We start from the raw sequence: 22,482 nt of genomic DNA, 5'->3' as shown, positions 1-22,482 counted from the left end.
ACAAATAATATCTGTATCTCTGTGCCTTAAGTATAATTTAATCAAAACTTACGTGAGTAGGTACATATTTTTTAGCTAAATTAATATCTGGCAGTTACAATTCACATTTTGAAACTATTCTTAACAAAAACCGAAAATTCTTAAAATACTAAAAGCCATAATTACACAAATAGAGCATATATTTTTTTTAATTGTGCTTTATCGAATGAATAATTTTTGGAGATGAGGTACCTAGTCTATCTTTTAGGTATATTGTGTTACCCTACGTAATTATTTATAAAAATATTGAATGTATAATCGATATAATATCAAGAAAATGCCGAACGGGTAAATATACTTAATAAAATAAAATCGAAAAGTGTAAGTTGATGATAAGGTTTATTTCCATTAATAATAATATAATTGATTACATATCTAATAAATAATTTAATTTGAAACATAATTGTATTGGATTTTATTATTTATCTGTTAGTTAGTTAATAAATATATGTTTCTTTGTGTTTCTAACCTACTTCCTCGCACAAAACACGAAGACTGAGCATCATGCTATTATGGGTACCACGTGTCTTGCATACCATCAAATCAATAATGCGCAGCCAAATCGCTTCGGCACCGAAAGGCATCTGGTGGGGGAAAGGCATTGAAAAAAAAAGTGAAAATTTGACGACGGCTGGAGCGGGTGGCCGCATACTGGTGCCGATCACCACGCGTCCGCCATTGTAGAGACTCGCGCCGGCAACCTTACCCGCTTAAATACCGCCAATCAGCCACCGGAAACTCCGTCCGGGTTCTGACATTAACCGCGAAAATTGCCGGCGCCATTTTTAAATCTTTCCCGCGCACTCGGAAGTCGCCGGACACTTTCGCCGCCGCTCGTGTTTTCGCCGCGTCGCGTGATTGGTGGTACGTCGGTTCGCGATTTTCATTTGGCGCGTTCAGTGCAGTAGGAAATTTGTGACGTCACTTCCGTAATACTTTTACTTGAATGCTATAAATGTCAAACAGCCTTATTAACGCATACGATTTTTCCTGATAGAAAGGAAATCAATAATTAATAGTGATTATTCACTGACACTGACATTGTATTTACTGGAATGTATACATACAATTATTAATAATGAATACAGATTAATAAATGACGTACTATTTACGTTACCTATTGTTTTAATATAAACCTCCAAAAATATTTTAAATTCATATTGAATAACGATATAAATTTAAAAAAAATACAATACTACGTGTTTCTATTAAACATTATTAATGCATGATAATTTATAAAATGTATCTTTCGCATATTTATTTACGGCTAGCAATCGCCTACGACTTTGTCCACGTGAAATAAAAATAAAATAAAAAGTAGACGTATATATGCAAGAGAGAAATATACTAATTTATAGTATGAATTGTTCAATTTCTAGGCGCGTGATTGTCAACCCGTTGCAAGTGCGTTATATTTGAGATATTGATAATCCATATAAACGTTTACTTGGTACCAACATTGTAGTGTGCAAGTTTGTTCAATTTTGATTAAGTAGTTTTTTAGTTATAACCAAATAGACGGACAAAGAGACAGAAATTTCAATTTTATTATTAGTGTAGATACGTGTTTTACTCATCTAGTGAGTTTATAAGGTGTAATAAGTAATATTATATCTTAGCGATAAAAACATTTTTTTAAATATCATTATTAATTAGTTTAATATATGAAAGCTTTTTCATTATATTGCGCGGTTCAGTCTGTTTAATTTATGCAAAATATACATTTTATTTATAGATTTATAAAAGCAGTTTTAATGAAAGGTTTTCCTGTAGAATACATTAGAATCTGGTACTATTAAAAATACGTGTTTTTTTTTTAAATATAGTTATGTACTTAAATATATCATTTAGATTGTTTAATTACGTAATTTTGCATTCTGATGTAACTTCATTCTTATGATCATCTCACCAAAAGGTCAAAGCATAATACAATAGCAAAATAATAAAACAACCTAATAATATACCGTGATATACTAGACATCGCGAGTGACAGAGAGGACGCATAGCCGACCGATAAAAGTGTAAGTGAAACAAGAATACTTTTATTCAATAACTTTTACTTTCAGCGCGAGAGAAACTGAAAGTTGTGGTCAATAATCCCACTTTCAAAACGAGACCAGCGCGCGAGATGTAACACGCGAGAATAGCCATTACGATATACACAAGTTATCAATACCGGAACTTGAAATTGACTACCAATTACTCATAAGATATGTCTTATTTAATGTCATGCGAATGAGTCATTACTTTAGATTCTATGTTATTACCGATTAGCTCTTGGCTATTAAATATATGAATTTTATTGATTTTCAAATGAGAAATTTACCTACCCATTTGGGTATTGCAACTTTATTTATGTAGGTATCTACTTAGACATATTATTACAAGATTTTACCGTAAATTGAAAAACATCGTGTCACTTTACATGTATATTTTTAAGGGGTAAAGTGATACTACGGTCATCGAGTGGCAGAAAACGAAGCTCTCATTGTAATATAATTAACTGTTAATTTACATTGTTTAATTAATCAAAACGCAGGTAACCATCTATCTAAAAACATTGACAACTAAACTATGTATATACCAGTAGCGAAGGGTGGAGGTAGGCTGTTAAGATCCGCCATTAATAGTACACATTAAACTTTCTCAGCCATTCGTATTTGTTATTATTGAACTAAGACTACAATTTACAGATGGTGTTGGATAGTTTTTAAAAATCAATTAAACCCTGCCTAACCCAAAAAATAATTATTTTGGTATATTTTGGGCGATACTACAAAATTGTGCACACTTTTTCATTCATACTTGTTTGTTTTCGTTGCATGAAGAATGCATATTAGTATATTATATAATATATATTTGGTTCATTTTTAAAATTCATTATGCCCTGCCTAACCAAGCTTTAATAGATAGCAAATATTATTCTATTTATAAAATATTAAAGGTAATATATGACTTAATTGCATAATTTTCAATATTTTCGCCACTAGTATATACATATATGTTATGATGATAAGTTTCTCATGAAATTGAATATATGTAGGTGCACCCATATTTAACTAAAAGACAAACTTCAAACCAATCGTGGCGCATTGGTTCGGGGTGGACCGTGGCTTCATGCGTATTATTTAAACGCGACATTTCCATCATAGTGTATAATCGACTGTGATCGTAAATGAAATATTATATGAATTATCTCTCTATTATTATTATTATTAATACTGTTGTCTATCCTTTCTCACATTGTCATTTGTGTAATGTAAATTGTAAATTTAAAAATTACTCGTACATATCTATATTGTTATTTTTACCGTTTATAATTGTTAATATTCTTTTTATATTTTTCTTTTCTAGTTTCCTTCTATTTATATATTTTTTGATATATTGTTAGGCTAAACGTAGTATATTATCAGCTATCATCTATGAACATTTCACTGGTTGAAGACTTTTGATTTTATCTATTTTTATATGTATGTACGTAACCACACTTGGTTTTCCTTAATAAAAAAATCATGCCGATATTTGGTTTCGCTATTGTATTGAAGGAAAGTGTCTATATTGGTATTGTATCGTTTGGAATCGGATCGAAAGAATAAATTTATCTGAGACTTATTTTAGGCTCACCAAAGATGAGGATATTTGATACCCGTATCGTATAAGTAAAAAGTATTGCTATATTTTTGACATCTCTAGCGTGTGACCCAAAATGTAATCTCCATAAATGAATACTACTAAAATAAGACACTTTCTATCGTAATTCTGTCACAATAATGCACTAAAAACTTCTGAATGTTAATTTAGAAAATAATATGGTGATTACGGAATAGTAAACATTTTTTTTGACAACATAACCATAAACTATGCCGACCTCCAATTTTGGCTCTGACAAAAATTACAATATTCTTTTCTTCTGACGCAATAAAAGAAATGGTTTTTATTTTCCGTGTAATACTTATATTACCAAAAGAAAGTAAAAATTTACTTATTTAAATATTTAAATATTTGATCAACAGTAAAAATATCTTTTGCGTCGTGTTTTAAATACACATAAAAACGGCAGCTACTTTCAATCAAATTTCTCTAAAATATATTTTCGTTCAGATTCAAGTCTTGAATATTCAACATACCTATTATTCATCTCGTTTATCACTGAAAACAATATTTTAAATTTTGATCTATTCTTAAAGTGATGTAATTTACCCATCTCCACTTCAAGGACTTTACAGATCGGTTCGGTCCAATATCCAGAGTCGAAGTTACGGTTGAAGAGGCCACAATACTAATACATAATATTGGACCCCAAAAAAACATAGTAAAACGGTATTTTTAATTGTCTTTACACGTCTTTTAACTATATATTTTTTGCATAGTACGTACTATGTGTTTTTGTTAAGCTTTTGGAAACCTGTAAATTCATTCACGCGGGGGTAGTTCCGTCAAATTTGGGTATTTTCATATATATTTAAAATATATACTTATGATATAATATATATTTCAAGCGCAGAGGTCTCACCAAGGTCTATATTTCCTTTCATCTTTTAGTAAATTCGGTCCTGCCAATACCTAGTTATTTCTTTTTCAATTTACGCGCGTTCTCTCCAACATAAACCTCTACATACAGCACTGTGATTCTTTCGAATTCTTATTTTGAATTTAGCATCCATGTTTCACATCGATACGTTAGTACTTATATTGATTATTCACAATAAATTTCATTTTAATTATTGTTTCCCATAAAAAAAATCTGTTACAAACACTGACAATGAAATATGCAAATTATAATTTTATTATTAATAATTAATCAGAGGTTACCAGCAATTGTGAGTTTGTAACTGAACACCTTTAACCTCTTTAATTTGTTTTTATAGTTGAATTATTATTATTGAGTTTAAGCTGCAATTATATAATTAATAATATGCAAGATTGCAATTACATGCTTTTTTTCACAGATGACCCAATTGAAAGAATTATTTTTGCGTTTGCATGAATTATGAAGAAGCTTGTATTAATTATATATAAACATAGAGGAAAACTAATATATTATATACATATATATATAATATTTTTGCGTGTTGAGCTATTTTTTATAATAATCGTGATCAACTCTCATAAACTGTTTTAGTATGTTAGTTAAAACGGTACAACATTATTATACCTCATACCAGGGTATCTATTATTCATATACACAAGGCTGCAATCGATGGCAATTGAAGGTTTTTATATTTTGAGAATTGTAACAATAAGTTAACCTTTTGAACTGTCAACTCTGTGTTAACTTTTAGAGCAGGATAGACAGTTTTGACAGTTTATACGGCTAACTTATTGTAACGATTATAATACCTCAATACATAAATATGATAAACTACCCTTGACAGCCTCGATAGCCACCGATAGCAGCCTTATGTATATGATAGATGCGATGCACTTCAAAGTTTTTTTCCCATGGAATGGTATAGAAATGACATTAATTTATGTTTTATTCTTTTGATAAATATATATAACGATATAATAAATGAAATTGCTTCGATGAATATATATGTTTAAATTCGGTTCAATATTTGAAGGATAAATCTAAAGTTCTAATTTTTTAAGCCTAAAGTAAGAGTGTAGGAAAAAAATACTAATAACGTTTCATAGTTACAAAGAAAGATGTTACATTTCTGTTTTGTTTCACGTATAAATATTATGTATATAGATATGTGCTTCCAACTGATTTTTTAATTATATATCTTGTATACCCATTTATTCTTCAGCTCTTCATAAAATAAACTATACATTTCAATTTAAATACGTAATTTATTATTCGTTCAATTTATTAAAGTAGGTATATTATTAGGAAATTGATGAAAACCTAATTTAAGACAAACCAACGACATCTATGATTAAATAAATGGCTACAAAGCAACGCGTACCTATTTCAAATTTGGAATTACGTTTCTATGACTGGCTGGCTGATTTCTAATAACCGCTTATAAAAGTTTCGTAACGAAAAAGCACACCCGCTGTTACGTCATACTGGAAGTACTTTTCACGTCAAGGCCGGATCTTATCCGGTATCCGAACCATTGGGTGCGATTCTCGACTATTTATTTTAATGCAGTTTTAATTGATATTGTATTGAATTAATATTTTTAATGAAGAGAAGACTAACTGGCGAAGAATTGACGTGGTCATGATGTTAGAAAGCGAATTTCACTTTAATTAAATACTTAATAGTCAAAGTATTACGAAACCACCGAAAGATGACACAATGTGTATAAATATTTTTTTTTATTATATTCATCGTGATCTTTCAATATTATAATAAAAGATTAAAGCTTTCTCTATCACCTGCAGCTCAGTTTATTACCATTCATAAATTCATAATATCAATGAACCTTTTAAACATTGATTAAGTATGCATTAATTTTGAATTCACTACTAGACTTAAGATATACGATTATAATTATAAGTAAATTTGATGAATCGATGATTAAATTGTATAGAATCAATGTTTGCAAAAACAAATGTATTTGTTATATAATATACGCTTCGTTTTGGAACGGAAGTTGTAATTAACCATTTGTGTATCTTTCAGTTAGCAAAACCTGCAAACCATACTACTCTATTTTAAACATTGCATTAAATAGCTTTACATAAATTTGCACGTACATCTAGGGAAACAAAATGGTGCTCTTAAATAGGATTTAATTAAACGCTGCTCTTTTCCATTTATAGTCTCAAATTATAAATATTCTTTACTATTTTTACTCTAGTGCAGTGGTTTCCAAACTTTACATTACTAAAAACAATCTATTCTTGGCGCCTCCCCTCCTTTATTTCATTAAATAATACATTTTTACACAAAGTGCTTTTTTCTGCTAATGCAGAAAATTCCGTTTCGCATACATATGATGTTACTAATGGTAGCAGCACTACTTGCATTGCTTTTATGAGAAAATATTATATTATTATTCTTTAGTTCGATTCAACCAAAATTGAACAAAGATTTTTGTTTCCATATAGCCATTTTTATTAATCATAAAATACACTACAAATAATTATAAAATAAAATTCTACATTTGAATTATCATCAATCACACACATCATACAATCACATCAAATTGTATCGTACATACACATAATACATTGTAAAATGTTAATATTCTGTAACCGAAAAACCTTTTTTTACTAATAGAACGAATTGTGTTTATCTTTAACTGTATTTATCGTAAACGTATTTATCTTTATCTTTAATTGTATTTATCGTTAACGATGTGTGTTTATCTCACTTAACTTGTCGATCCGCAACGCCGGGTCCCCAGGCTGGAGCCCTGTCAGCCCCCCTCTTGTGGGGACCATGCACAATAGTATGTACCACAATAAAATTAGTCTCCATATCTTCATAAAGGTTTGCAAACAACCTAACTTTTATAGGACTGTTTTGTATGTAGTTTATAACTAGCTGCCGTTTTATAAACTATGCACTTGCAAACTGCAAACCTGTGGCTACATTATTGTGTTAAACTTTTCGCGCCTCCCTTTGCAACAGTCCGCGCCCCAGTTTGGAAATCGCTGCTCTAGTGCATTCAAAATATTTTAAACTTAAACATCCTTATCAATTTACATTTAGACCTACAATATTGCGACCGCATCAAAACTAGATTAAATATAAATTAAAAGGATTTTGAGTAGTACACATTGTTTAAATCGATGTTTTTTTTTTTAAATAAATTTAAAATAAACTAATTATTGTTTAAGCTATTTTCACTGCATTAGAGAAAACATAACCAAACTTTTTATAATAAATAAAAGCATACAAAAATAAGTATAATAATTACACGGGATCCTTTGATGAACATGTTTTTTTTTAATTTTACCTAATTTATCTTTGATTTTATCTATTTTTATGTAAAATATCAATAAACCGTCTCAAATTACAAACTTCGTATTTTTCCGATAGGTGCCTCTGAAAGTCAGTGCATTCACCCTGTAAGATATTATGGAGTGTTAAAAACAATAATTATCTTGTATTATTTCAACATTAAAAAATGCAGATTCTTATATGCTATGCGAAGAACGATATATGAAACAAACGTCATTTATAAAAACTAATCCGAATAAATACAATAAAAATACAGATTAAAATCAAAATACAGTTAGAATATGTAAAACTATTCAACTACCTACGTAATGTTGTATTTGTGTCTGTTCTATGTAAGTCAAATTATCTATGTCCACTTGTGTGTACATTAGAATTGAAGCATGCATGTTCAGGCATGCGAGAAGATTTTTCCCCTCATAGCAAAAATAATGCTCCTTCGGAAATGTATGTCTTTCAAATGCAAAATTCTTGATTCATTCAAGATGGCATTAAATCTTGTGGAGAATTTCCTAACGTATTTTTCTGTGTAAAAACATTTTCGGAAAAATAAATCTGTGTCCTATAAAAACGTGTTCCTAATAAAGGTGGTCAGGGAAAGATCATTCCATGTGCACGAATACTGGGTAATATGTATTGTATTTTTGTCAATTGAGTATATTTTCAAATAAATGGTAGTGTTTATTATATTTTTATGTTAAATATTTATAAAAACCGATTTACTCAAAATGATACAGATGTGACATAGAATGATATTTGCTTGTGGTCTTCAATTGTTTTAGCTTTATACGAGTAGTATAAATAAATTATTAGCAATGCCTCGTAATCATTTCATATTTTTTCATATTTCCACTAGCACAAAAAAAAACGATAAGTATGAAACTGCGATTAGTTTGGATTTAACAATAAATAATGCTTGTTCGGAAATGTATGTGTTTCAAATGCAAAATTCTTCGCGACGAGCAAAAATAAAATTGTTGAATTATATTTATTATAATTCCAAAAAAATGAGGTTGGTTTGGTTTAACTAAATTAAAAAGATTAAATAAATCCAATTTGAAAATTTAGTATACAAATCTTCAACAATACCATAGAAAGTGCCTTATTGTGTTTGCCATCAAACTGCAGATATAATATGACGATTTTTTATTGTTATTTTATGTTATGTATCAGTCGAAAAAAATGCATATTTAGGCCACACGCAGCTCACGGATTGCCGGTTGCCGACCTCCGCTCTATAATACCAATAGTGACGTTATATATTAAACTAAACATGCCTTACCAACTTTATGTTTTCTGGCAGGTGAAAGTAAATCTTCTTTAAACTGTAAATAATAAAATAATTTATACTGTACACATAAATAAATACTTTAGTTTAAAAGTCAATATTCATTTTCACATATTATCACGGACATACTGAGTAAACAATTTGAAGAAAAAAACGCTTTGATTGATTATTTGAAAAGACTTCAAACAACCATTTGCACGAAATATTAAAAAAAATGGTTTCAATGCAGTTATTAAGTCAAGGCAATTAATTATAGATGATATCTATGCATATGTACGTCTTTTAATGACTAAATGATAATAAAAAATCTATTTACTGAATACTGTGTTTTTTTATTATTGAAATATAAGTTAGTTAGGATGTAAGAAAAATCTCTCGTCTTGGTCGTTATCACATGACTGAGGATCGTGACTAGGGATTACAATACCGAATGAATATATCAATACCGGTATTTGTCAAAACGTATTAAGTATATTAAAAAGTACCTATCAATAAATATAACTATTAAAATCTATTTAAAATATTATTTTATAGCAACCTAAAGTACCTACCCACATTTATTATGTTGACCTTTGTAAATACGTATAAGTAGATAGAGATGATAATATTTAGATCTTGGTATCGATAAATGATTGAATATCGTTTTTGAAATACCGGTATTGTAATCCCTAATCGTGACCTCCTTTGAATTGTGTCATCTTTTGAGCGATAAAACTTTTCATACCTCTCGACCCTATGCTTCTTTAAGGGCAGAGTGAATGCTTCCCCCAGTCAGCTCTTTCACTTGGTTGCTCTTCTTCTGCTTCGCCTTCCCTGTTGGCTACCCAAAACCACCAGTCTCTTCAGGTTGTCCAGTCCGCGCCGAACAATATGTCCTAAAATCTTCGGAATTCGTCTCAGATATATTGTCGAGAGTCGTTCCTTTATATGAAGTTTCTGGATGATTGACTGACTGGTTAGTCCTGTGCTCTGTCAAATAAATACAAATCATTTGGCACCAACACCACATCTTAAAGGCATCAATTTCCTTCCGGTTTCTTGCCTTCAGGGTCCATTTAGAAAATTCTAAATAAGTAATCAGTCACAAAAAAAAATGGTAAAATCACAATTCTCCATATTGTGGCAAAAGAGAAACTTTACATATATTAATTTTTATTGAGTTTGCATTCTTTGAATTGAATTTTTAAACATATTGAAATGTTTCAATTTCATTTGTGGGTATTATATTCTTCTTCTTTAAGTGTCGTCTCTTTTGCGATGATTGTCAATCACCAAAGTAATATCAATTTTTGAGAACGCTGGCGGGAACACCGAGATTATACTCCTAATATCCTGACCTCTTTACCTGAAGATCTTCTTTGTGAAATAATCTATAGCAGACGGTATGTTTTACTACACATCGTTGCAATGTGCAGTTTTTGCGCTTTATGATGTGTAGTAACACCTTGTCATTTGTTATTTTGTCTGTCTACTATATTTTAAACATACGTCTTATAAGACTATATACAGCGAAACTTAAGGGGGGACATGCTCAGCGTAGGTCAAAATGGAGCTTTTGTTCTATTTTTAAAGCATGATCCTGGAAATACCTTAAATTTGGGATCACAGAGATTATCAATATATTTTTTTATCGTAAATATTTCACTATAATAATGTCAACATAAATTATACTGATGGTTTTATAAATGCGTTTAAAAATTAATAAATGTAAAAAATCCTAACACCACTGCACATTTATGTACTGAAATATGACTATATTCTAAAACATTAGAGAGAGAGGTTTAAAAGAATACTATTTTATGTAATAAAAATACTTTATGCAGTCATAAAATGTTTAAAATAAATATAAAGGATAATATGGTTTCAAAATTATATAAATAGATTATCTGCAACATTTAAGGTATGTCCAGGATCATGCTTTGAAAATAGAAAAAAAGCTCAATTTTGACCCACGCTGAGCACGTCCGCCCTTAAGACTTGACCCTTTTGAATGATACATCATTTTTTGTAGTCCATACTTATATAACATAAAGATGAACAATTTACCTAATAAACAAGCTTAGGAAAAAGTATTATTTTCGAATAATACCTATTCACTAATACTGACCATAACAAAACATAAAAAATAATTACAATTATAGTAATAATACTTATAATTTTATTACCAATTTACAGCGAAAAACAATCATAACAGCCAACAAAAGATTTTATTTGTGTAATTTTTACACGTTCGTGCCTTTAATAGATTTTTTTAAATGTAGGTACAATGACAAAACATTTTTTATAAATTATGAAAAAGAACCATTTTAATAATATGTAAGTTATATTTTTATTTTTCCTACGTTTTCCACAATTTTTAATACTATGAATTAATGTGAGTCAACAAAAATATTATAAATTATTGTGTTGTAAAGATGTTTACCAATCGAAAATGTCCGTTGTTAAGTGAGGTTGGAAAAAGTATGAAAAATAAAAATATTACTTACTTATTAAAAAGTTTGTTTTTTATATTACCATATCTTTCTAGTGTATATTAATAGTGAAATAAATTATGAACATTTTAGAACTTCAAAACACAATAAATTGTGTAATAGACTTTAATGAAACCCTTATCATAAAATACTAATATAGATACACGTCAAATTTGTAGATATGATTTTGTTATCATTCACAAAACACACGTAACTTAATGTACTACCACACATAGCAACGGTGCAAAATTTTTGGTACAAAAAACTCTGCTAGTCATGTGTAACAAATTTCACTCGACATGGGGTACAATAACATAGAAAAATATTCGATCGACGCATGTGTAAAAGCTGTTTTTTTGTTTATGCTGGCTGCGTGACATCACCGGTATTTTCGCGCAGAAGATAATTGCAACATTGCGCCCGGTTTTGATTTATGGCCATATTACCAGTCGAGACGATTTTTTATGGGTGACTGGGCGTCGCTGTAGGATTACTTTGTCGAATAGACCAAATGTTCAGGATACGAAAAACAAATTTCATAATCCTATATTTAAATACATGGAGATATTTAAATTGTTATTTTTACAGCATATGAATGATGTATTCATTACCGTTAGAAAGTAGTTTAAAGAAAAGAATGGTTCTAGTCCATTTAGATACAAAAAAACATTCGACAAACCAATCCTATAGCGACGTGGGGTTAAGGAGATAGCATTCAGTTTGAAATAATTCGACAAGAAATAATTTTATTTTACTATACACTCAACTGTGGGTTTTCCTTAATGTCAACTGCGGTGTCTCTTCAGTCAGTCGAAAAGTTGCTATGAAGCTTATATATATATATATATATATATATATATATATATATATATATATATATATATACTAATATTTAATATTATATTCATCATAACTGGTGATAGGATTTCGAAAAAGATATCTTATGATTCTCGGTCAATGATTGAATGCCATGGTTGAATTTCCTGAATGATTAGGATGTCCGTACTATTACATTAATAATTAACGTACTAGGCACCTGCACACTTACTGTCAAACAATCCTGCAAATATGCGATAATTGCAATAATTATGGATATTTTACGCATTATATTTTAGAATATATATGTAGGCAAGTTGAAGAAATCATTTATTCAATATTTAATTATAAAAAAAATATATTTATTAATATCAGTACACATTCGACCGTAGATAACCGATAAGGAAAATTATAAAACTTGCCGAACGTTATCGCCATGTTTTATACTACCCCTAAAATTGTACTTACCATAACTTTTACTATACTCATCATCTACTTACTAATTTATATATCAATGTATCATTATACTTAAGGGGGGACACACTCAGCGTAGGTCAAAATGGAGCTTTTATTCTATTTTCAAAGCATGATCCTGGACATTTCTTAAACGTTGTAGATAATCTATTTAAATAATTTTGAAGCCTTATTATCCTTCATATTTATTTTAAGCATTTGATGACTGCATAAGATATTTTTATTACATAAAATAGTATTCTTTTAAACCTCTTGCTCTAATGTTTTAGAATATAGTCATATTTCAGTACATAAATGTGCAGTGGTGTTAAGATTTTTTACATTTATTAATTTCTAAACGCATTTATAAAATCATCAGTATAATTTATGTCGACATTATTATATTGAAATATTTATGATAACAAATTATATTGATAATCTCTGTGATCCGAAATTTGACAAGAATTAGGCATTTTATTATTCAAAAAATGAGCAAGATTAACACATTTCAAGATAATTCTAAAGATACTAATTATAAGCTTTTTTGACCATTTAAGTGCGATAAGCATACTATGAATAATGATTGCTTTATAATAATTATTGACCTAAGAATAAGGATAGGATAGGATTAATAAATTTAAAAATCTTAACACCACTCCACATTTATGTGCTGAAATATGACTATATTCTAAAACATTAGAGCGAGAGGTTTAAAAGAATACTATTTTATGTAATAAAAATATTTTATGCAGTCATCAAATGTTAAAAATAAATATAAAAGATAATAAGGCTTCAAAATTATATAAATAGATTATCTACAACGTTTAAGGAATGTCCAGGATCATGCTTTGAAAATAGAATAAAAGCTCCATTTTGACCCACGCTGAGCACGTCCGCCCTTAAGTAAAATTTAAATCAAGGTTACGAAAGTTACTGTTGTCCCCTGATAGAACTTAAAGTCCAGAAATATTTACCTTACTTAATAAAAATGACGCCCTCGGAGTCTAATGCGCCAGGTACTGGCTTTTCATACTAGGGTATTCAGGTTAAAATCAATTCCCGCTGATATCAAAACAGATATATACGTGATTTATTTTATCTTGGGTGTTTTAGGGATGTAAATATTGCATTATTGTAATTGGTGCACTGATTATATGAATATTTAAAAAATGCAATCAGCAAAGTGGACTCCATGAAAAAGGTGAATATTTTACACATAACTCTCCAAAAGTCAATGCAAAGTTTACGAAAAAGAGATACGAAGCTTATTCGTAATTTATTCTCCTTGAATGCTGCTGATGCCATAATTGTCATCGCCCTGTCAATTGGATACGTAACATCATTTTAAGGTGAAGTGTCATGCACTATTATAAATTATTGATGGATTTACGTAACATGCAATTAAATAAAATTTACTAAAAAATTATCTTTACAGTGGTTTACAATCAATACGTAACTATAAATAACCGTTATACCTAATCGTTGAACAATTTTAGTTTATCATTAGATACTCGTACGTCCTACCAATTTATTTTTATATCATTATTTTAATCATTGAGCGGTAGTCTTATTAATTATATCGAATCTATTTTACTTGGAATCCTTTTTATTTATTTATATTTAATAATTGATTATCGGTATTGTGGCTATATTATTCTCTTTTAGTATCGTCTTATATTGAAAGTTTGCATACTTGCAGTACATTTATCATCAGATCTCCAATGCCTTGGACATTAAATCACTTACGGAGATTGCTTATTAAGGAGAATCTCCTTCAACTTATGCTTCTGCTGCCCTATACCTTCCCCTGGATTATGAGATGGAGTAAATTATACTTCTAATAATTGCAAGAAATATTACTGAAGGATGCAGCTTTTCTGCGCTTGATAGTAACTATAGATTTTTTTGTCATATTGGATCGTCTTAAAACCTCTTCATGGATCATGTAATCAGCCTAGGATTGTGGCTTTATGCTACACCGATATGAGATCCATTTCTTTAATGCCCAGGCTTTGACTTTGTATACTAATACGGCTATTATGTAGCATCTGATCGCTTCCTTCTTCTATTTTATTCTATTAGAAGGCGATAAATTAGTATTTCTGCTAACTATAAAAAAGACGTGCAACGAAAAATGTTGAGTATGGTGTTATTGACTTTTAATTTAGACGCTGACAACGATGGCCACCACAAAGGGGGGGGCTAACAGGACTCTAGCCTGGGGGCTCGGCGTTGCGGTTCAACCAGTTAAGTGAAAAAAACACATCACAATTTTTCTTTAGTAGGAAAAAAAGTCGCATGCGGCGCTATTTTCATTAATGACATAATTTACATTTTAAAATATGTGATTGTGTAATATAATGTGATGTGATATGATGATTGATAATTAAATGATAATTCACGTGGAGAAATTTATTTTATAATTACATAATTTAAGTGTATTTCCTGACATACAAAATGGCCTTTTATCCAATATGGCAAAGGGTTGCATATTATTTAGTTATCTACCATAAAAGGAGGTCACGATCAGTGCTTCATAGATTTATGCTGAATTCTTACAACTCAATAAAGCAACTGGGTTTATATTTAAATCGCTAAAAATACACGAAATACCACTTGGGGAATGCTACTGTAGAACATCATACTTCATTTAACCTTAGCGATGGGTAGGGGGCCCGCCATAGATCCTGACCTAGGAGGCCGCTTTAGGATGTGGGGGCCATGCTGACAACTATAGCTTGAGGAGCGGCGGTTTGAAGAACTAATAGCTTAAACTACACCTGCAATATTAACATCGCGATTCTGTTGCCAAGGTCTCAAGTTATAGCTGCTATAAACATACAAAATGAGCGTGAAGTTTGATAAATTTAACTGAAAATTTTAAGTAGTTAGAGTGAAAGAAAACGATGCAATAGGCTTCATGTAAGAGCAGTTAATTAACAATCATTATTTTTACCCTACGTAATTCGTTCCCAGGGGCCTTATGTTATAACTTGCAAGTCGACGATGTCACAATGATGTCATATGACGTCATAAGACATCATTGTGACGTACTACCGGAGTGATAATAGCATTCGAGAAATTAACGCTACTCAAATATTGGCGTTATCCATTGTCCCCATACACAAATAGGTGTTTCAGCATAATAATATCTATGGTGAGCCGTGTGCGTTGGGCGGCTTGCCTCGAGCGTGTATTGGCTTACGTCACAATTACGTCATGTCGTCGGGTGACACACGAGTCGATAGTTAGGAAATCGCAGGCCAGTAGATGAAATCACAATCTACGCAATTTCAAGGACAAGTTTTAACATTATCTTCTCGAGTTAGTATTAACACAGTCACCGTTACCAAATGATGATTCGTTTGTGTCCTTATAAGATTAAAGGCAATTTGTAGCATTAATAATGTAATAAACTAAATCAGATCAAAATACGCATAGGCTATAAAGGTAACATGTTTACAACGCCTTAGGTTAGAACAGGTCTGGGCAAACTTTTTGGATGAAGGGCCACATTAGAAATATAAAATGAACGGTGGATGGGCCGCAAGTAAAATACAGTTTTTAAAAATAAATGATTCCCTAATAGCCAACAATTAAATGAGAATAATGAAATTGTTTTACATTTTTCATCATTTTTTTTTATTTCAGGTGCTAATTTTGTAGTTGAGATTCTTAAAATTGATTTTAAATGTTTATCGGTGATGCTTGACTGTAAAAAGTTTTTATTGATCCATAATTGAAAATATTTGTTCACATATTGATCCAAAAATAACAAACATTTTTTGAGCACAATCTTTAAGTTCTTCGAATTTGTTCAAATTAACGCTTTCGCTGCTGAATAGATAATGAGATTTTAATTGCCCCCTTTAAAATGCACGTTAATTACATCGATCGGCCGCCTGGTCATTACGCACCGTGTGCGTCTTCCGCGTCCAAAGTATTAAGAGTGTTATAAAATTTACAGATTTCTTCTCGACGGTGCAATTCCTGCATATTCAAATTTTATTTTTAAAAGTGTGTAAAGCATCAATTACATTGAGCTTCTTTACGAGCTGTTTGTTGGCGAATTTATAATCTGCCTGTAAAGTCGCCCAGTGTAATCATCGAACAAGCTAACAAGCAGGTTGTAAACACTCTACCGAGAAAAGTTAAAAGCCGTCAACTTTACACGCTACACGCCGGCGTGTGGGTCTACTGCGTCTGCGCAGTAGAGCGCAGTAGCAACCTCCCGGTAAAAAAACGAACTACGTTCTGTCAAAATAGTCGCTGGCTTGTGGCTTCTCAGGGAATGGAAAGTTTCGTGTGTAATCATCAAATCGCAGTAGCTGAATCGCCCGCTTTTAAATTCGCCAACAAACAGTTCGTAAAGAAGCTCAATGTAATTGACGCCTTAAAATATAGAAAAAAATAAACTTTTTCAGAAATACGATTAAAGCTCGCGGTCCTCATAGAAATAATTGTAGTTTGCCCACGCCTTGGTTAGAAGATATCAACCGTACTATAAGATTTAAACAATAATTTAAATATGTATGCAAGTGTGTAAAACAAATTCAAATTCCATGACATTTTATAACTCTAGGTCATCTATCGGACAATTATTGCAGAATTTAATACCTAGTGACAATATACTGGCATAGCATATAATATAATTATTATATTAATGTTAGTTTTCCACTCAATGTGCATACATTAGCACCTTTTCAGTACGTATTTCGCTTCTACACAGTTGTAAAAATGCTAAGTATGTGGGCCTTAATTAGCATTGAGCATTAAAAAAACAACAGAGTGAACCTACCGTGTGTATATATTTGCATTTTTTATTACATCTAAACATTGTGCAAATTTGACTTGCGTCTTTTATGTCACAGTTGTGCTATGAACCGCAGAATTTTACGCAACCAATATTCCTCGGATAAACTATTACAAGCCGATGATTAAACTAGAGCCGAAGACCGTATATTATGTCACTCGTAAAAATATGTCGTGTTATATTTCATAATACTTTATTAAAAAAAATACTTAATTGGTTTCCACAGTTTTATAAACTATAACAATATCCGGTTAAAAAATAACCATTTTGTTATATTATGTCGTATACTAGTAATTAAAATATGTATACGTAGTTCTAAATTATTTCATGTTCAAGTAATACTATAACTATTATTAACAATTAAATTAAAATAAAACGTAGATACGAGTAAGTATAATATATCTTAAATAAAATACAAATATGCCTTAAGGGCCCACATGCTCAGCGTAGGTCAAAATGGAGCTTTTATGGTGTTTTCAGAGTATAACCCTAGACATTCCTTAAATGTTGTAGATAATCTATTTATATAATTTTGAAGCCTTATTATTCTTTATATTTATTTTAAATAGTTGATGACTGCATAAAGTATTTTTATTACATAAAATAGTATTCTTTTAAACGTCTCGCTCTAATGTTTTAGAATATAGTCATATTTCAGTACATCCATGTGCAGTGGTGTCTAGATTTTTTAGATCTATTAATTTTTAAACGCATTTACAAAACCATTAGTAAAATTAATGTTAACATTATATAGTAACATATTTACGATAAAAAATATATTTTATAATCTTTGTGATCCCAAATTTGACAAGAATTAGGAATTTTATTATTAAAAAAATGGCATGATTAATGAATTATTGATATAAATTATAGTATTATTGAATGTGTTTATCCACGTTACTTTATTAGTGGCGTTAATATTACAAGTTTTTTTTACGTAAGTAGATAGTAAATAAATACCATTCAATTCAAAGTATCGATGTGTTAGGTCAGTTTATGTATTACTATGAATATGACTTGAGTTTACTATTAACCTCAATCTAAATGAATTGCTTTATGCAGTTTGAATCGTATATTATAGTACAGTGACGCAACTTGTCTGAGAGTGAAAGGTCTTCTTCTTCACTGTAATATTTTTTGGATTAACCCGTGACATGATTATTTCGTAAATCGGTTGCTTTATATATGATTAATAATTTGCATATTTGTAATTATGACGACATACTGTAGGTACGTACATATTTAGTGGGAATTAGAAATAACATTTAAAACAAAATTCTTTAAATATTTGAATCGGATTAACGGAATATATTGGCAATAACTTACGGTTTCAGTTATGTTCTAAAATTATTTATAAAAAATCACAATATTATTAATTCATTTCGACCATATCCGATCCAAATAGGATCATAATGGGCCTCCATAGAATGGAGGTTTGTATTAACAGATTATGTTTTTACGTGAAATGGATTTCAGCCACTTGTTCAACCTATTAGGTCCATACTCTGAATCATACACAAATTGAAAAACAATATTTGTACTTTCCAGATTCACGATTTTGCTTACTTGCACATTTTATGGTTTGGCGTTTAGGATAGTTTAGAATTTAATAGACGCCATGTCCAATCCTAATAAGATCGTATGGGCCTCCATAGAGTAGAGGTTTGTATTAACATTTTTTTTGTTTTTACGATAAATGGATATCGGCCACTTGCTCAACCTGTTAGGTGCATACTCTGAATCATACACAAATTGAAAAACAATATGTGTACTTTCCAGATTCAAAAGTTTGCTTACTTGCACATGTTATGGTTTGGCGTTTAGGATAGTTTAGAATTTAATAGACGCCATGTCCAATCCTAATAAGATCATATGGGCCTCCATAGAGTAGAGGTTTGTATTAACATTTTTTTGTTTTTACGATAAATGAATATCAGCCACTTGCTCAACCTATTAGGTACATACTCTGAATCACACACAAATTGAAAAACAATATGTGTACTTTCCAGATTAAAAAATATTGCTTACTTGCACATTTTATGGCTTGGCGTTTAGGATAGTATAGAATTTAATAGACGCCATGTCCAATCCTAATAAGGTCATATGGGCCTCCATTGAGTAGAGGTTTGTATTAACATTTTTTTTTGTTTTTACGATAAATCAGCCACTTGCTCAACCTATTAGGTCCATACTCTGAATCATACACAAATTTAAAAACAATATGTGTACTTTCCAGACTCAGGATTCGAACCTGTGACCCACGACGCTATAGGCCGACGCTTAAGCCGTGCGGCCATCGTGGGTGTTAAAAATATGTTGTACTTATTAGACTATGTTTAATGATAATGAAAAACAATTTCGCCTAGTTCTCAAAGACGTTGTCAACTGCTTATTAAATATAATATAATTAAGCAGAATAATTTTAATAAGTACCTACTATAGATTCACCAGTATAAGTTTTTCGAGGAGTGAGGGCGCCACTTGCTAACATTTGACATATCATTCAATACTTTTTACAAAGTTTTTATTAGGTCGTATTCTTATTTGTCCGGTGTTTGTTTGTCCGGTACAAATCTTGCAATCGATTGTAGCTAGTATAGATAATCCCGACTAGGTAGACATTTGCAACTTTTAGAATATATCAGAACGCGATGCCTATGCATTCTTTTAGCCATTTTAAGTAGAATGGCTAAAGTTCAGTTAATTCTGTTTTGTATGAAAAGTTATTTCGGATAAAATCCGTAATACAATCCACTATTATTGGTTGCTAGGGTACTAACAACTAAATTATTAATATATACGTGCGTTACTATGGAAATCAATATGAGTGTCAAAATGACATTTCAGTATTATTTCTATCCAATACATTTTTTTTGATTGTTTAAGCTAGTCAAGTCAAATTTATATGATTCAACAGAAAATTTAAAAACGTTGTATATAAAAAGTTCTTTTTATCTTGTAATTATTATAATGTGATGAGCATAGTTCTAAATTCGAACACTAGACGATTTATGATGGTATATCTATTATAGATATACGTATTGTGTTTTATTTTCTGTTTCCGGTGGCCGAGTGGTTACGTGTCGGCCTTTAATATCGTGAGTCCCGAGTTCGAATCACAAGTCTGCCAAAAAAAACATATTGTTTTTCAATCTGTGTATTTTGAAGTGGCTAACATCTATTTCTCGTAAAATCAAAAATTTGTTATTACAACCTTCACTCCGTAAAGGCATGTATGATCATTTAAGGAACGAACATGGTAAAAAAAATCTCCGAAAATTGACAATTAGCACCATAAAAAAAATATTTTCTAAAAATCAATAAAAGTATACAAAAAAATGGTTCATACATTTTTTTTAAATGGACTAAAAAAGGAAAATAAAAACCTAACATGTAGTTATAACATCAGTAAAGTACGTTATAGTAACTATTATAAAGAATCGTATTGCGAATTTTCTGGGTCATAATCCTGATAACGAAAATTCCGACAGAGTTGAGAAGGGAGACAGATGATTTGGTCATTAACTATTTTTCAAATTGATGCAAAATTTTCCCGTTTCTGCCTGCAGTAAAGCAAACTAAATAAATAGTTTTAACTTGTGATTTTTATTGACACCTAACAAATTTAAATAATATAACATACGAAATCGTTAAACTTTAGTTTTTTGTGGAGACTTCGAACTTTTACTATGCTTTATCATTTATTTTAACAACACTTAAATTTATATTATATAATTTTTGTCTTCCATTAACTATCACCATTTATTAATATAATCTTGTATTTCTTAATAAAATTTCAGAAAAATAATTTTAGAAGAAATAATATTACAGTTTTAATCATATTTATTCGTGAACAAAAATTATTATCTAAAAACTAGGTACTTAATGCTTATGTAACGATAATTGTAAATATATTGAAAAAATGGAGTTTTAGGATAAAAAATAAGATTAAATACATTTAAAATATTTAGTAAATGCTTTTAGTATATATTAATATACATATCCCATTCTTTTCGTAAGACATAATTGATGATATTGAATAAAATTAGGTTAAAAGCAAAAGCGGTATTCTCTATTTTTGAAATGTACACTGTAATATTCAAATTAAAGCAAACAATACTATTATTTTTAATTAAAATCATTTATTAAATTATTTAAGTATATTAAAAAGCTTATAATTTATCGATAACCCCCTCAAAATTGAGTAACCATTTTTATCCATATATCGCAATGTAATAATTATAGGATATCTACAACGTATTTTATCACGTTTTTCTTAGCTCGTATTCTTGTCTGTCCGGTGGATGTTAATCCAGTACAAATCTTGCAATCGATTTTTAACTAACTTTCCGACTAGCTAGACATTTAAAACTTTTAGAATATATCAGAACACCATGCCTTTTAATACTTTTAGCCATCTTTAAGTAGAATTGAATTCATTTTAATTATTAATATATACGTGCGTTACTATGGAAATCAAAATGACATTTCATTATTACATATTTGTTTATTTGTTGCAAAATAGCAAAAAAAATGATTTGTTGACAATTGCCTTATTTGTCCTAAATTATTAATACATAGAGTTTTTTTATATTTATGAAATAATTTATTTAAATATTATTATGTAAATATATTTAGGAATAAAAAATAATTGAAATTGTATCATTGACCATAATATGTTATTGAAAACTATATTTTCTTGTTAAAACTTACATTTATTCAGCTGGTGGCTATATGAATA

The 22,482-nt window shown here is 29.9% G+C and overlaps 1 protein-coding gene across 2 annotated transcripts in view; it reads left to right on the top strand.

Annotated features, from left to right (window-relative positions):
- Window positions 1-687: 687 nt before the first annotated feature.
- Window positions 688-22,482, top strand: part of LOC147065567 (uncharacterized) — a 97,748-nt gene continuing 75,953 nt past the window's right edge. The window contains exons 1-2 of one of the 2 annotated variants that reach the window (XM_085956666.1): window positions 688-968; window positions 1,955-2,060. The gene's annotated coding sequence lies outside the window, so the exon portion shown is untranslated. The remainder of the gene's footprint in view (window positions 969-1,954; window positions 2,061-22,482) is intronic. The other variant, XM_085956664.1, reaches the window with a different exon arrangement.

The sequence above is a fragment of the Rhyacophila brunnea genome, unplaced genomic scaffold, assembly GCF_057557595.1.
Source record: "Rhyacophila brunnea isolate RB1 unplaced genomic scaffold, BYU_Rbru_1.0 scaffold_6, whole genome shotgun sequence".
Taxonomy (NCBI): Eukaryota; Metazoa; Arthropoda; class Insecta; order Trichoptera; family Rhyacophilidae; genus Rhyacophila; species Rhyacophila brunnea.
The sequence above is the reverse complement of the archived record's forward strand: the minus strand, read 5'-3'. Positions and strand labels throughout refer to the sequence as shown.